Here is a 16459-nt window from a genome sequence, read left to right as displayed (position 1 = left end):
TCAACCCATATAATCATATAGTCCAAAATAAATTACAAGGTACAAATGGAAAGGAGGTATTTTTTGTCTTGGCACCAAAGTCAAAAGGGAAAACAACAATGGACCAAACCCACCATGCTGGAAAATAGCTTAGCTTCCATCAAACACCCTTCCCCAATGAGCCACGGCTCTCACCTGGCACCCCAGCTCTTCAGGGAAGCTACTGGCTTTTAGAAATTGACAGGTTGATCTAGGCCCAGAAAGAAGAGCTATAGCAGCCAGGCTTAGCAATGAGGTAAGAAATACACCCAAGAGCACGTTCACTGGGTCAAATAAGTCATCGGAGAGCAATCTACGTGGCCCAAAGAACCTGATACTTTGGTAAGACAAGTTTCCTGGTGACTGCTCATTGGAACGAGCCTTAGATTCATTTAGGTAGTTTCATGAATTTCTGTATTTCTCATTTTTGTTATTTAGGGTCTACATGCAAAAAGAATTCTCTATTATGTTGATTTCACTTTCTTCTGTCTAATCTATGGTAGTTATGCTCCAACAAATCAATTGTTTTTAACAGCTCCCTCAGGGGACCTACCCCCTTTCCTTGAAAAAAGAAAAGTGCCCCCCACATTCCCCCACAAATTCCCCAGATTTGTACTGAGCTAAAGTTTAAAAATTTTGTTGGGTGAAGAACAGACTAATTCCAACATTTCTACTATTATTGCAGCATATGCCACAAATGCAAAACTTTTGCAAAACTTTCTGAGTTTAACATTTCATTAATTTAAAATCCACAATTCTATGGTATATAAAAACCATCTACTTTGTTAAAGTTCCACAGACTCATAGCTTGTGTTCTCACTGTAAAAGATCACGAAGACCTGGAACTCCAAAGACGCCACCATGTCAGCGGAGAAAGTGCTGTGTTCCATGACTGGCTCAAGGTCATGTGGCGGGGCACAGAGCTGTCGGGGTCTGTGCTGCACCAGACACCCACATCCCTAAATCAGTGCTCCTTCTACCTACCAAACTCACTATTTGCATAGCCAAGTGTTTTATGAGAAGTCCCCTTGGATTTGCCTAATAAATTCTTTGAAAGTCCAGTATTTAAAGAGGCTTTTTATTCAGAGAAGCAATTTACCATATAAAATAACAATTCATTAAAGAAACATGAGAAAAGAAAACAACTCAACAGCATTTAAAATTTCAATGGGCTAATCCACTTTCAATATGCAAAAGGTACCCAAGGAAAAGAAACATATTACTTGATCATTGATTAAAAATGAAAAGCTTATAACCTAACAATACTGTTTTTCACCATTTCTCTGCAATTGTTTTCCACCTTTAAAAAAAAAATAGCCTTTTTATCCCTCTCAAACCCCTTCAGATTAATTTAGCAAGCAATGCCTAGTGCCTGCCTAGAAGAGAATTCATTGATAATTTATGGAAATATCTACTATAATCCAGCAGAGATGACTTTTTTCCAGCTTTGTGCATCAATAGATAATCAAGGCCTTAAAGCAACCTTAGCTTCCCATTACCTCAGGCAAAAGAATTCCTGAAAGCGTGCCTTGAGGGCACCTGAATTATATACTCCATTAGGAGAGGAAGGCTTTCTGCATTCCATGTGTAACACTCACCAGAACCTTTCCTGTTTATTTCTGCTGTATGAAAGCAGAAGCATTAGGAACAGAATTTTTTAAGTGAAGACTTATGTAGATACAATGGAGAAACCTTTCAAGCAGGAGCCAGATCACCCCCTTCAGTCCCTGGCAGTGACCTCTCCCGAATAAAAGGTTTCTATTACATCATTAGCTCAAGCCAAAAACAGCCTTGGCTTAATGCACAGTTTGTTCTTCCTACTGTTTTTAGGCAAATACAGCTACTTTACTCCCATCTGGGAGGGAAATTACACTGCTGGGTTGTAATCTAAGACAAGATTTTCATTGGAAGCAAATGCTTTCAATCCAGTGTAAATACTGGTGCATGTTCAGAAAAGCCTAAAACAATAAACCCTGCTCCTTTCCGACACAAGTTAGGGAAATGGAGAAGATGGGGAAGGAGAAGAGCATAATAAAACAGACGATTCTAAAAGCAAACACTTTCATAGATTTTAATAAATTGTTTAACCTCTTCCACTTTCTAAAATTGAAAATTGATCTGGAAATGCCTCCACCACAGAGGAAAGTCTAAATGGTGGATTGTACCTTTAGCATTTCCATGCACTCTGCAATTTGATACAGTCACCTCCATGCGGTCTCCGGAGGATTTATTTCCTTTTTTTATTTTTAAGATCACTAAACAAACTTGGAGAACCGCCGGCCGACCACACGGCAGCAGGCAGCAGCTCCGAACCACATTTGTAAAATGTCAGCAGTGACTTCATTCCTGGAGCTGACTTCTCCTGCCGCCAAATGAAGGCAAACTGAAAAGGTGGAAATAATCATAAAAATGATGCTAGTCCATAAACAAGCTTACAGCCTCATTAGGATAGCAGTAGGCTCCAGTGGGTGATTTATGCTCGTTTTGCTGATGCTATGAGGAAACGCCATAGGGCGACTTTAGCCAACTGCTAATGGTTTCTGACAGCTTCTTAGCAACTAGTGCAAGCAACGTTGTGGCGTTTGCTAGTGACAGAAACCGAAAATGTCATATTATCTGCCCATGTGTCATGAAGTCCGTGTGGCAATTAACTAGCAGGCCAGCGACTGAGGGGCCAGAGGCTCCTGAAAATGGCCTTTGGCTATGCAGAGGCAGCCGCCAGGCGCGGAGCGCACACTGGCTGCACGCATGCCACATTCTAACGCAGAAATCCACTCCCTGCAACTTCCTCGGCCCTGATGAGACCCGGCCACTCAAATCCCTTTTTTCCCCCTCACTGAAGTGAAACTCTGGGTTCCTCTCTCTCTCTAGGCACAGGCCCTGGTGTGATCAGAAGACTCTAAAGCGATCTGCTTTGATATGATTATCCGAATGGCTCTTTAATTGGCAATACCTGGTTTTGGGCCTTTTGGAGGCTGGATTCAAAGGTGCCAGCTACAGTATTTTTCTGCTCTCTCACAAATTAGTCTAAAAGGATTTAAGATCACTGAAGCAGACTCATTCCCTGTCAGATTTCGAGGAGCAGAGGAACTCTGCACAGCAACAAGACACTATTTAAAAAACACCAGGCTTCTAACAAGCAGGGGGAGAATCTTGGCCACACTTTTCAGTTTCCGAGCTATCAAAACCATGCACTATATGTCAAACTGTCAAACCTTTCAGCGTGGGCCATTTGCCCTTTCAAATAATATTTAAGAATTGTTTTTACAAAATTTTATAGGCCATGGTCTAGTGAAAGAGGCCAACCAACAAAGAACGGAATTTGTACTACAATTCGTCTACGGACAATTTCTTGTGAGACCTGGGCCTGTCCCTGCGGAGCAAGGCAGGTGACCTGTGGCAGCTCCCAGGCTGTCAGAGAGCTCAGATTTCAAACACGCTCAACTCAAACATCCCGAGTCGCCTATTTAAGCATGCCCAGGCATTTAGACTGTGCTATCTCGTGCCTTTCAAGGCAGGATAAAGCGGCATTTATCGTATTCAGACCATTCAATGGGTCAGACTGACCGTGTCAGCAGGGGCTCCTCTCCGGCAGGTCAAAGCCCTGCTCCCATTTTTCTCTCCCTACTAACTCCCTCTCTCCTCCCAGGGCGGCCATTCCCCAAAACCTACTCAGAGTGAGGCAAAAACAAAACCCCCCAAAAGCGCCTAAGATTTACATCACAACGGATCGGAACTTCCTGTGTCAGTGGGCCATCAGGTAAAAATAAAATGGGTTGTCTGTCAGAGGGTCCTTTATGTCATAGAGGCAAAACTCCTAATTAGGGATATGAACTTTCAACTACCAGGGCAAACGAATGCGTAAGGTTGTAGACCCTCTTGTTTTGCTAGAAGTCAAGCTGGAAGCCATAGTAGCTTCAAGATCATTTCATTTACAATTTTATATTGAGACTTCATAGTTTTGGGCCAAATCTTCCCTTTAACTTTCACTTCTCCTCTTCCAGTATTTAGGAATAGTGTGTTTATCCCAAATATTCCTAGACTCAAAAATCAAGACCAATTACACTTGTATCTCTCTATAGTGAGTAAATTCTATTGTGCCTTGAAAGTTGTCTAAATGGTCCCTTCAAAAGCATGCTTATCAATGTATAGTTCATGTTGCAAGGTGGCTAAATTTTCTTATAAATAAGAATATTGTCCCATATTCTGATTGTCAACAAAAAGAAAGCACAGCACAAAGGGTTTCTTTTTGCTTTTGTATGTTTTCTCCCATAGCATACCTACATGAGAGAATACGGCATCTCACCCCTTAAAAAGTACATAGACCATCCCTGCCTTTCTAGTGGCTGCTGTTGCAAACATCCCAGCAACATGGAAAGGCCGGGTTGCATTTGTAGTGGGCTACCTGGGTGTGACTGGTAGGCCAGGGTTGTTTGGAAAAATGCAAAAACTTCCCCAAACCCACTTCTCCAGATCATGGCTGTGCCTGGTTAGCCAGGACTCAGGTGGGATAATGTCCCTGTGCGATGTTAGGAGGATAAATGGTGAGAATTATAGACATCCCTTTCTCAGGAGCCAGCTAGAATATTTCAGAGGTCTTAAGGAGATGTTTCATCTTCATTTAGAATGCATAATAGCTGCCAGAATGATTTTTCTAAAGCACATATCTGATCATTTCACCCTGGTACTTAAAATCCTTCTGTGGTTACCCTTTGCCTTCAGGATAAAGGTCATACTTTTTAGCCTGGTGTGGGAGGCCTTTCATGAGCTCTCTCTGGGGTGTTTTTCCAGCCTAGCCTTTGCCAAGTCCCCATATGCACTGGCACGCACTGCCCCACCTCTAGTGGGGCCTACTACTACTTGCAGTTCCTGTGGCACTGCGCACTGCTCTCTGCTACCTCCTGTGGATCCTTATGCTAGTCCCTTCCCCTGCAGCAGCCTTCCCTTCCTTCCTTCAACAACGCGGCAGACTTCTTGGTGACCTTTAAGGCTCAGCCCAACTGCCATCTCCTATAAGCGGCATTTGCTCATTTAGTGACACCCTAGCCTCACCTCCTCCTAACCCTGGGTGATTTTTCTTTTCCTAACATTGCTCCATCCTAATACACATGGTACTCTACTAAAACCGTTGATTTCCGAATGCCCCCTCAACTTGATTATAGAGTAGAGAAAGCAGAGACCAAGTTATGCACCCCTCTGTTCTCAAACCCCAGTGTTACCCAGTGTGCAGGGTACAAACTTGTCCATCACTTATTATAATAAATGAATGAATGAATGAAGGATGCATTTTTTCACTTCATGGAGAAAACCATAGTTTCCATTTGCACCTGTTAGATTCCTTTTTGAGATGTTTCTAAATTAAACTCTTGAAAAATATTCACCAATGAAATTCAATAAATGACTATAAGAAAACAAAAGAAATGCATTTGGGATGTTTCTTCGAAATCTTTTAGCTCACCTTGGACAAAAGGAAGACTAAGAGTTAAGATATCAGAATTCTTTATGTTTGCCATAGCCTTTCAGAAATATACCACTACTTTCTGCAATTATAATTTAGAATAATTTACTTAACTAAAATTTCTTGCTGTTTGTGCATCTTTCCTGAGTTTAACTTTAAAAAATAAAACAAGGCTATTTCTTTCTGTGTTTTTTCCACAATGAATTAATTATATTTCCCCCTTTCTCCCAGTCTTACCATAGCTAAGAAACTCAACTGTCTCTAAGCAGTTTGATCCTGAGCTCAAACTCCAGGCCCACACTTTAAACATCTGGTGCTAAATGTAAAACTCGAGAACTCTGGTTTTTTCCTTGGTCTTTTCAAGTATGATTGTATCAGTCTTTCCCAAAGCATTCCCATACACCTGCCTCGGACTTTAGTATCTGAAGCTGTGGTACAGGCTGAAATGTCACAGGATCCCAGGAGACATTAGAGAGAATTTTGTAAGACATATGAAAATGTAATACAACTCCTTAAGACTTATTACGTATTTTTAGGAGAAACACGGTTTACTTCTTATGTCTCCAAATCTACAGCCAATATACAGATATGTAATGGTCTAAATATGATGATTAAGTTGTTAAGTTTAACTTTAATCAGGATTCTGTTAACTCCTTGGCCTCTCTTTTGTATCTCTTCTCATCCTTAGGTGTTTAAGGTTTCCTCGTTCTTCTTAGTTCAAAGTGATTCCCAGCTGATCAAAGAAAAACAACAAAGGAAAGCATGTTCTCATATATTTTGCTTCACCACCCATAGCTTTCCTGAAAATTGTGAGGTGGTTCCTTTGGAAACCAAAATAAGGAGTTAGATGTGGGCAGCTGCTAGGGCAGTGCTAAGTTCTAGATGAGGCCAAACACACGTCCGGTGTTATAGATAACAATGGCACTGAGGGAAGAGATGGAGTGAAGAATGGTGGGGGAGAAGATTAAAAATAATCCAACATTAAATAAACATATAACTGGTAGTTATAAAAAGAAATGGCTCAATATGCTTCCTAAGGTTGGCTCCACAGAGATTTGCCATGAGGCTTTTCCTTTCTAGTTGAATTGAGGTTTGTTAAATGGTGACAAGAAAGTGTTAATAGTTAACCACTGTGGAATGAGCTCACAGCTCTATCCTGCCCTTTCGTGGACTCCTAACATCATAGAAACCCAAGACAAGAAATGAAAACCCGGAACCTGGAGAAAGTACCTCTTCCTGCCAATGTACTGCTCTTCTTTTCCAAAAAGTAAAATGCAGCATTTAAAACTGAGCCCCATATATGTAACCATCTTTTGCATAAACAGTCATTCTTCTTATTCATTCATTCATTTAACAAAAACATACTAAATTCCTACTATGTCCCAAACACTATGCCAATGTTCAGGGACACAAATGGTGAACAAGATCAGAAAGAGTTTGTTTCTGCCAAGGTTTCCAGTTAGGGGGCACAGATGTTAAACAAAATAATTGCAGTAATAAATGTACACTTGCAAACTGAAGCACTTAATCAGAAAGAATTATAAATCCACGAGTGTGTGGAATAAATGGAATTGACTCAGGCTGGAGTGATCTAGAGCAGAAATCTGAAGAGTAGAGAAAAGGCAGCTAGCTGTAGCTGGCAGCCTAAAAGAGGGCAAATGAAAGCATTCCAGGCAGCAGGAATCACGCGTAGCAAGGCCACGTGTGGCTGGAAAAACTGGAACCTGCGGAAGCAGGACAAGATGAGGCTGGAGAGCTAGGAGGAGCAGGACCACACAGGACCTTATTTATTTATCCCTGGGTTCGGAGAGGCATGACCTGTCAGGGTATTTCTGTGGAGTCAGGAGTGTCCTCTCCGCTGCATACCCTGCTATTACCTACACTTGATCAAATAAAGCCTCACTCTCCAGTCTCTTTCTAGTTCAACCTAACAAATGACCCAATTCCAAACTAAGATTGAAGAATGAGGGACAACGGAAAAGCACTGAGTGCATTCAGGTAGACCCCAATTTAGGCCCAGATTACACTCTGACGTTGATTGGTGCATTGGTCTCTGAGTCCTGCAGAACATACTTTCACAAGAAGCAAGCTGTGAAGGGTGTTAGGTCCTAAGGCTAGCTCAGCAAAGCCAAAGTAAATTCACTAAGCGAATAAAGCTCCAGCTGATTATCTGAGCTCTGGGTGCAGGAAGTCAGAAAGTACAAAAAGGGGGAAGATAAGTTTCTTTTCATATTCCATGCATAGAGTCAGCCCATGAAATACTGAAATATGTGTACCTGACTTTAGTACTTCTCTTTCTGCATCTCTCTTCCGCTATACAGCATCCCTCTCCTAGAATTTCCATGTGCTCCCATGCCTTGGAGAGGCTCTTAGCCTCCCACTGTGGTTACCTCACCTGCACCTCTGCTTCTCCTGCTCTGAATTTACCCTCATCATTTCCCAACAATAAAAATGTCCATGCTTTCAGGCTTATTGATCTAAGCCAGACTTCAGGCAGAAAGCAATCTGAAAGAACTAATTCCGATTAGGAAGAAATGACTGATTGCCCTCCTCACCTTCCCAGAAGTGTTGGCATTTTAAAAAGATTTGTTAATGCAAATGAATCTGAACCTTTAAATGGCGGAATTTCAGGTAAAGTAATAAGTAAAGGTTTTTAAAACATACAGCTTCTGTTGGAAAATTTTTTTAAAAAATCAACAGATGTCACTCTTTCGAAAGAGCCCAGTGTCGGTTTCCAAATGGATCATTATATCCCATCCTCTCTCCCTTTCACCTCCAATCCCCATTCTCCTCTGTGTAGATTTGGGGACCCAAGCTTATGCACAGAAATTGTTGTGACAGTGAATGGATTCTGTGGATATAATGCAGTGGGAATACAAGTAAGAGATCTAGGTTGAACATTTGTGTGCATATGTAGGTCATTCATAATTTGGGTGTTTAGAAGTCAGGGATTGGCACCCTTTTGAAATAAATTTGGAATAACTTCTTTACTACAAGTAACATATTCAATTAAGCTTCTATAACTTCATGATTTTTCACTTTCAACCCAAATAATATATAGAATGTAACTGGGTGAAAAACATGGGAGAAAACCAAATAACTGAGACACAAAATGAAAATATTTACTGGATTTTTGTAGAACACAAATTTTTGTGAAAATCTTAATGTGCATTTGATGGGATTAAAGGATGAGAGTGGACTTTCTACAGTCATAAAAAGTAAAATTATCAGTTGAAATAGGTCAGTATTCACATTTATAGCTTACTGAAGACTTATTTTATGTAAGTGTTCACACAAGTAGAGTACCGTGGACAGATACAATGTACACCAAGAAGCTGGATAAATTTTCCAAGTTTTTTTTTTCTCCAATCATTGTACTTTGTTCTTTTGAGATAGGAATACCTTTTCCTAGTAATTCAATATGACTTTTTGACTTGAATTCCCCTCAGGGGAACAACAGCAAATTAGTTGCCTATACACAGAGGACAAACAGCAATGATGAATAGGAAAGAAAAAAAACCACACAGATTTTACTCATTTTTCATCCATTCAGCATTTTTTTACAACTAAACACCATGGAAAATCCCCGCAAAAACAATATAACTTCTTAATGGAGTCATAGAAACTTCATGATGTGAATACACTGCAAGATATTACTGAAATCTATATATTTACACTAACAGTAAAACAAATGGAAACTCCCCCACCTTTTTCTAAGAAAGTAAAGAAAATACACTTGCAATTGTAAAGGTAAAATAGTACAAAAGTTATAAACTTTTATTTTGAATCAATGGCTCAGAAAGTATTTTAGGAACCAGTACCTTGTCTATTTTTGAAAGTTATTTTAAGTTCTATATAATCATGAAAATAGAATTTTTAGGAAAAAAATGCCATTTATAGGTTCTTATAGATAGGCACATACACACATACATATAAACAACATTTATTTTTGTGATAGCTCCAAAAACTTGCCATATAATTTATTTTTAAACTTCTACAGTACTGTGCAGAAGTATTTATTATGTATGTATGTATATGTGTATATACATACACTTTTACACAGACAAGATAGCATTTATTCAACAAACTGAATTTACATAAAATACACTTGAAAAGAAGGATTAAAAAAAAGGTCTCTGACATCCAACTTAAAAGCAGTGGTTCTCAACATTGCTATATATAAAATCAGGTGGTAGTTTTACAAATCCTGATGCTTACACTGCACTCAAGACCAATTAAAATTAGTATTTCGCAGGGTGGGGTAAAATTAGTGATTTTTAAAACTCCAAGTTGGTTATAATGTACAGCTGAGTTTGACAGCCATAGATTATGTCACAAAGTTCATATACTTTCTACAGAGAAATGACCATAAGATCCTCAATCAGAGAATAGTTATGTTTATTTTAAATGCGATTTTTGAAAGTTTGCTCATTTGGTTTCTGGCTTCATAGTTTCTAGGCTGAGAGCTTTGTGAAAATATAAGATGATAAAGAAACAAAACATAAGAACCTAAAAAGCATTGCATACTAGCATAGGAGAAAACAGCCCTATAAACGCTTAACCAGGCTGCATAAGCAAGAAAATATATAGCACGGTGCATTAACTCATGTGTCCACTGACTTTAAATTATTATTTTTAAATGTTATAATCAGATATGATAGAGTGTATGTATAGTCTGGAAACATTTTCATCAAAAATGTCCCTAAAAGTTGTAATATTTAAAAAGATACAATTCTGTTCATCTGACCACATCATTCTTGGCTGACCCAGATAAATCAGGATAAGGTGTCTGTATCTGTAGAAACTTTTTTCACGTGTGTGCCCTCCCTTCGCTGGTCTGTGTGGCTAAGGGATCACAGCCTTCGCAGCGATGAGCGTGATGAGTTGGGTAAGCGAGCTGCGAGCAGTCCACCCCCGGCTCTCCCTGGCTTCCTGGGAATCTTCTCCCAAGGCACTCGTGGGCACTCTGCTCTTCATCCCTCCCGGTGCCCTTTTATTCCGCCCTCAGCCCACAGTGAGGTGGGAGGGAAGGAAAGGTGTGTGCAGGTGGGGTGACCTGACAGCTAACGCTGGAGAAGAGGGATGGGAGAGAACTCAGGAAAGAAAAATGATCGTAGGGTGAGCCAGAGGTTGGAGCCAGAGGAAATGCCAAGGTCAGAGGGTCAAAAAGGATGCTGTTCTATTCAGTAGATTTCTTTGCATTTTCAAAATAAAACTGAACAAGATTGTGAAATGCGAATTAGCCAGGGCTTGGGGAAAATAAAGAGATTAAATATAGTTAAATATAGAAAAATGGGCAAGAAAAAAGTTGAGATGAAAGAAATAAAGACTTATTTTGTTATCATAAATCCATCTAAAAATCCAACAGTTTCTGAAAGCAAAGGTTTGCAAATTACTAGCATGCGTCTATCATCACTCCTAACCTTCTCTCCTTTGATTACCTGACGCTCCATTTCTTTGGTGGATTTGTAGTGTCACCCATACCAGTCATTGAGTTTATTAGAGACAAGTGCTTGCCTTTCAAATAACCACACGTTGTTGCAAAGTGGTGACTTGACTTTGGTGGGCACAGCAAATTAAAACTGACTTTCTAGAGCTCAAACTTTTATGTGCATATGAAGCACCTGGGGCCTTGTTAAAATGCAGATTCGGATTCAGTAGGGGAGGAGCTTGAGATTGTGCATTTCTTTTTGTTAATTTTATTTTCTAATTGACAAATAATAATTGTACATATTCATGGGGTATATAGTGATGTTTCGATACCCTTAATGGATAGTGATCAGATCAGGCTAATTAGCATATCCATCATCTCAAACATTGTGCATTTCTAACAAGCTCCCAGGGGCTGTGGATGCTGCACTGCCAGTCCAAGGACCACACTGTGCATCTTAACAAGGTTCTGGAGAATATTCCCCTCTGGGCAAATAAAGCTAGAAGGCATGTTGGGTGCACGTGAATGCATCACTGAAGTGGAAGATGGGGACAGCCTCTGGTCACTCCACAAAATGAAGACAGCAGGCTGTGTGTGTGCTGGACAAGAATGGGACGAGGCTACTCCCAGCCTCATTTTGAGTAAGTGACCTCATGGATGTCACTGACTGGCATATCAGAGCAAGCCAGGATGAATCACATCTCCTTCTGTTAGTGTTACAGGCCTCTCTCCCCTTTATTTCCTCAACATGTACAACACCTCACTTCTTGCCTCCTACATTGGAGGCATTACACGAGAATAGCTTAGCCTCTTGGGTCAGATTGTCTGGGTTCATGTGAATCCCAGCTTCACCACTTCGTAGCTATGTGATCCTGGGCAAGTTATTTAACCTCTTCAAACCTGTGTTTCGCCCCTCTGGAAATAATGAACTTAGTAATAGTACTTACACCTTCGAGTTGTTAGGCAGATTAAGTAATATCAGCTACATAAAAAATGTTTAGCAGATCACCTGGCAGCAGAGGCTCAGCTCAGGGAATGTGACTTCATGTGTTGATTTTGCTAGTGAGTACTTCCTTTGAACAGGGAACACTGACCTGAATCCCCCACCCAAAATTTTAAAACACTCATTGCTACTCTTGTCATCTTTCCCCAGCCCATTCCTGTTGCCTAGGAGCCAAACTCTTCCAAAATATCTATGCCCATTCCCTATCATTGCATACCATTTTATTTTATTTTATTTTATTTTATTTCTCTATTTTCTCTTTTCTCTTTCTTTTCCAGAAAAGCCCTGGCGTGACTTGGAACTCTGTAAGTGTGCTTCAGAGTGACAATGGGTGGCAGTGCTGCCTAAATAGTCCCATCGCGTAAAGCTAGCAGGCTACTGGTGGGTGGTGAGACACTACAAGGCAATTTCTACTAATAAAGTTCTTATTTTCCACACAAAATAGGTTAGTTAATTCATGAGAAATTGTCCTCTAAATAATATTTCTGCAGCAGTCATTAGCAGCAAAGGTTTTTATTTTACTAATATGGAAAAATGAGTTTTATCATTTAAGATAGTATCTTTGAGATCCCAGAAAAGTGAGATGCACTATAAAAAAAAAAACAAGGCTAACTTTCCATTTCTTATCTAGATAGTAAGAATAATAGAAATACTATAAAAACTAACATTTATTGAGCCCTTACTAGGTACCTGAAACCATGTATGGCATTGATCTTTGATCAATTAATCCTCACAAAACCCTTAGAAGTTAAAGTTAAATTTGTTATCATGGTAAAAATAATACTAAAAAGTCAATTTCTCTATAATTTTTTTAAAAAAACGCTTCATTTATGGATTTTTTCAAAGACTGGTTTAATAGTTAATAGAAATAACTCATATTTCCTAACTGATGATTACCAACTCCACAGAGATCCTATACTTTGCTAAGTGCTTTTCTGAATTATCTCATTTAATCCTAGCAATATCCCCAATGCACAGATAAGGAAATAGGCTGCCATACAGATAAGAAAATAGAGCTCCTTGTGGATTCAACCCAGATCTGACCCCAGGCTGAACTCCTAGCCACTCTAGAACTACCCTCCCCATTTAACCCCTTTAGATGAGTTGATAAAAATCAAGGTGCATTTCCTTGAGCTCTAGAAAGATCTGCAAGGGTGGTAACAGTCTTTCTTATTGCTGCATGCCCTCCATGGCCAGCACAAGCCTGACTCATAATCTGGGCTTCACAAACCCTGAATCATATCCTTTTTACTGAAATCAAAGACGAAAGAGACACAGAGGCACGTAGTCTCAGGGTGGCATGCGGGTGCACTTTAGCCAAAGAGAACTCGAAAAGGTTAACTATGAAAGCCACCCCTGAAATGCACAAGGAAGAAAATAAATACCAAGTGTTTATGGATCCAGAGAGAGTTCACAAGAGTGGGAGGATATCAGCTCCAATTCTTTGTAGAATCAAAAATAGCCACATTGCAGCAAAAAAAAAAGAGAGAGAGAGAATTTTCCTGAATGTGCCTCCAAAACATAAAGAAGCAAATCATACAGAAAAACTTCATGTAAGGAGTAGAGGTTGAGTAACGAGCTATCAAAATGCAGAGAAGAATCCTGTCCTAGCTAGAGCGTGGCCTTACGGAGGCCCCTTCCTGCTTTCGGGGTCTAGGAGGAGTCACCTATGAAATGACAAAAATGTCCATGTCCACAAAGAAGGACACAGTAAACATTTTCCAGTATCACACAAATGGTTTTCAAGTGTCTCTCCATGTCAGGAATCTGAAATTCTGCTGACAGAAAAGTCGGGAGGCAATTCCCCTCCCCGGAGACCACGGTGCAGGCTCTGAAATGGGGAAATGCGCACTGAGCAGGCGAGGCCGGGCTGCTCAGCCACAGCAGAGTGAGAAAGAGAACGATCAAAAGCTCGCAGGAGAGTTTATTTTCTCTCACCATTTATGTATCAAAGAAAGTCAAGTCTCCCCTCCAGGAGGGATATAGAAATACAAACAAGGTTGCCTTGTGAAACACCAGCCTGGAGTGGAGGACACACACTGCCCGCCTGGCCCAGGGCGGCGGGGGCTGGGGAGCAGTATTTCACATCCACTGTGTGGAAACCCAACCCACACACCCTGGGAGACGCGAGGCTTGGGAGAGGGTTTTCAGCGATGGCATCACAAGTGTGCCAATCTGAAATCTATCTTGGATGAGAAGGAAGTAACAGAAACCAATAAATTATTCTATTCTCTGCTCTTGGTCCCCTTCTGTACCCAGCCTTGACCCCAAACATAAGCTGGCCGGGAATCTCTATTCCCCTCCCCTGCCCCAGCCCCTGCTTTCCGGGGACTGAACACTGCTCCCATGAACTGCTAGCTGGAGGGGATCCTCTGCCTCCCAGACTGACTTCAGAATGCCAATCCCAGGCCTGCCTGGCTTCTGAGTTGGCCTGTGGCCTGGAATTCCTTGTTGCTGGCCCCACCTACCAGACTGGCTATGCTGAAATGTCAGGCCTGAACTTGCTACACCCTTTGGACGCTATATCTTGGACCACCCAGCTGCCTGCACCAAGGCCAACTTCTAGATCCAGGTTAGGTGCTCCAAACTCACATTCCTCTTAGTAATGGGGTGTTTCTGCCCTGTCCCAACCTCCTCTTGCTGCCCAGTGGCTCTGTGTTGCTGACTTTCTAGCACATCTCCTAAGCCTCCATATTTCCTGCCTCCTTCTCATCTAGCATGCAAAACTGGGAAACAGCCTCAAATCACATCCTTCCAAATCCAGGTGGTCTGTCAGAGTTTAATTTCCACATTAGATACCAAAGTCGGGTATGGGAAACACAGCCAACCACACTGTATCTCTTTCATACCCAGCGAGTTCTTTCAACATCATCTCTCAAGTGACTCTCCACAAGTTCGGCATCTCTAATATTTGGGGCAACAAGTTCCCTCTGGTGTAAGAGAGACAACTGCAGGGACATGCGGGCTCCAGCACAATCTCAGCCAAGCAAAAAGGCTGGAAGGTGGAATGGTGGGTAGCACTGCAGGCCCAAAGCCAGATGTCTGTCTTCTCTCTAGTCTAAAGACATACGTACGATCAGGTTAAAACGTAAGTAAATTTTAAGAATTATGTTGCGGGAAGATGACCTCCACCAGAGAAGCCTAAAAACTTTCAAGGCATGCAGTGTGACTATTTTGGATGAAAACCAAAATTATGAAGGCTGGCCTGAGTGATCATGCTAATTGCTTCTCTTCTATATTTGCTTGTTTTCTTCTTCTTCTTCTCTTTTCTTTTGTAAAGGGGAAGTTGGTTGTTTTGGAGCTATGCTCAGACTACCTGAATGTGGAATGATCATTCCAGGTCTCCTAAAACTTGGCAGTGAATCAAGGGAAAATTCCCAGGTGGTCAAACAGTGATTTCACAACATCAGGACACGATTTCTCATCTTTCCAAGTTCCCCCAATTCTCAAACATATGCGTTCATGACCAACCTCTGGGTGAGAGCCTGGGACTAAAGCCCTGGGTCAGTCACTACTATCTGTATAGCCTTTGTGAAGCGGCTCAGTTCTGCATGGCCTCCCTTCCTCCACCTACAAAGAGGTGTTGGTGATAGGGAACTGGCTAATTCAAAGGGGTGTTGCGAGGAACAAGTGAGATTATGTGTGCAAAAACTCTTGGGAAAATGTGAAATGCCATAACAATGTCCCTTCCTATAAGAGAACTTCCAGGATCCTCCACCATAGCAGTAGGTGCATTTTCCATGTGCAAACACTTATAGCTGGTGTTATACTATGTTTCCATGACCTGTTTATAGGCAGCCATTCCTACTAGACGACAAGCTCCTTGAGCACAGTGAATGTGTCTTGTACACCACCGTGTATCCTCAGGGCCTGGTACAAGTAGGCAGTCAGTATTGCCTGAATAAATGACAAACTGAAATCATAAATTTATTTGGCATTAATGAGCTGGTTTGCGGGGGAGGAGAGGCAACAGAAAAGTACCTTTATCTTTATAGCTTTTGTTTCTCTACAGAAAAGAGTTAAATTTCTTGCCCTGAGTTTGTTCCATTTTTTCCATATATATGGAATGTACAGAAATCATTTATGAGGACAATTTATCAAAGAATCTGGTCATGCATTCTAGGATTTTGCCAAATGCTCATTTCTACATAGAGTGAGCTATTACATGTGTAATAATTAATCAATTGGTTGATTCAACTGATTGAAAGGAGAGACTAGGATGAGAACCCCTCTCACACCATGCCACTTTTATTTCCACAGGTGAACTAATGACGTGTGATCTTCATTAGTCTGATTAAACTTATATTTCTATATAGCCCATCACCTACCACCCATATATGCTGAAGATAATATTTTTTTCAGGAAACGGTAAGATGGCTAAAGAATCGTTCTTAGACTAAATTCTACTCCTATTGCCACCAAATGAAATACAGACAGATGATCCACTCATTTCACTCATATTCTCATTCTCTCTCTCTCTCTCTCTCTGCTTTAAGTGATGTATGGGTCACTCAGAGTAGCAGCAGTTAAAATGATCATTTTACATTTA

General features: G+C 40.9%; 1 protein-coding gene across 2 annotated transcripts in view; it reads right to left on the bottom strand.

Annotated features, from left to right (window-relative positions):
* Positions 1-16459, bottom strand: part of MEIS1 (Meis homeobox 1) — a 129958-nt gene that overhangs the window by 58019 nt on the left and 55480 nt on the right. The gene's annotated exons all lie outside the window — the stretch shown is intronic.

This window comes from Lemur catta, chromosome 4 (genome assembly GCF_020740605.2).
Source record: "Lemur catta isolate mLemCat1 chromosome 4, mLemCat1.pri, whole genome shotgun sequence".
NCBI classification, from domain to species: domain Eukaryota; kingdom Metazoa; phylum Chordata; class Mammalia; order Primates; family Lemuridae; genus Lemur; species Lemur catta.
This window is presented reverse-complemented; position numbering and strand designations above follow the sequence as displayed.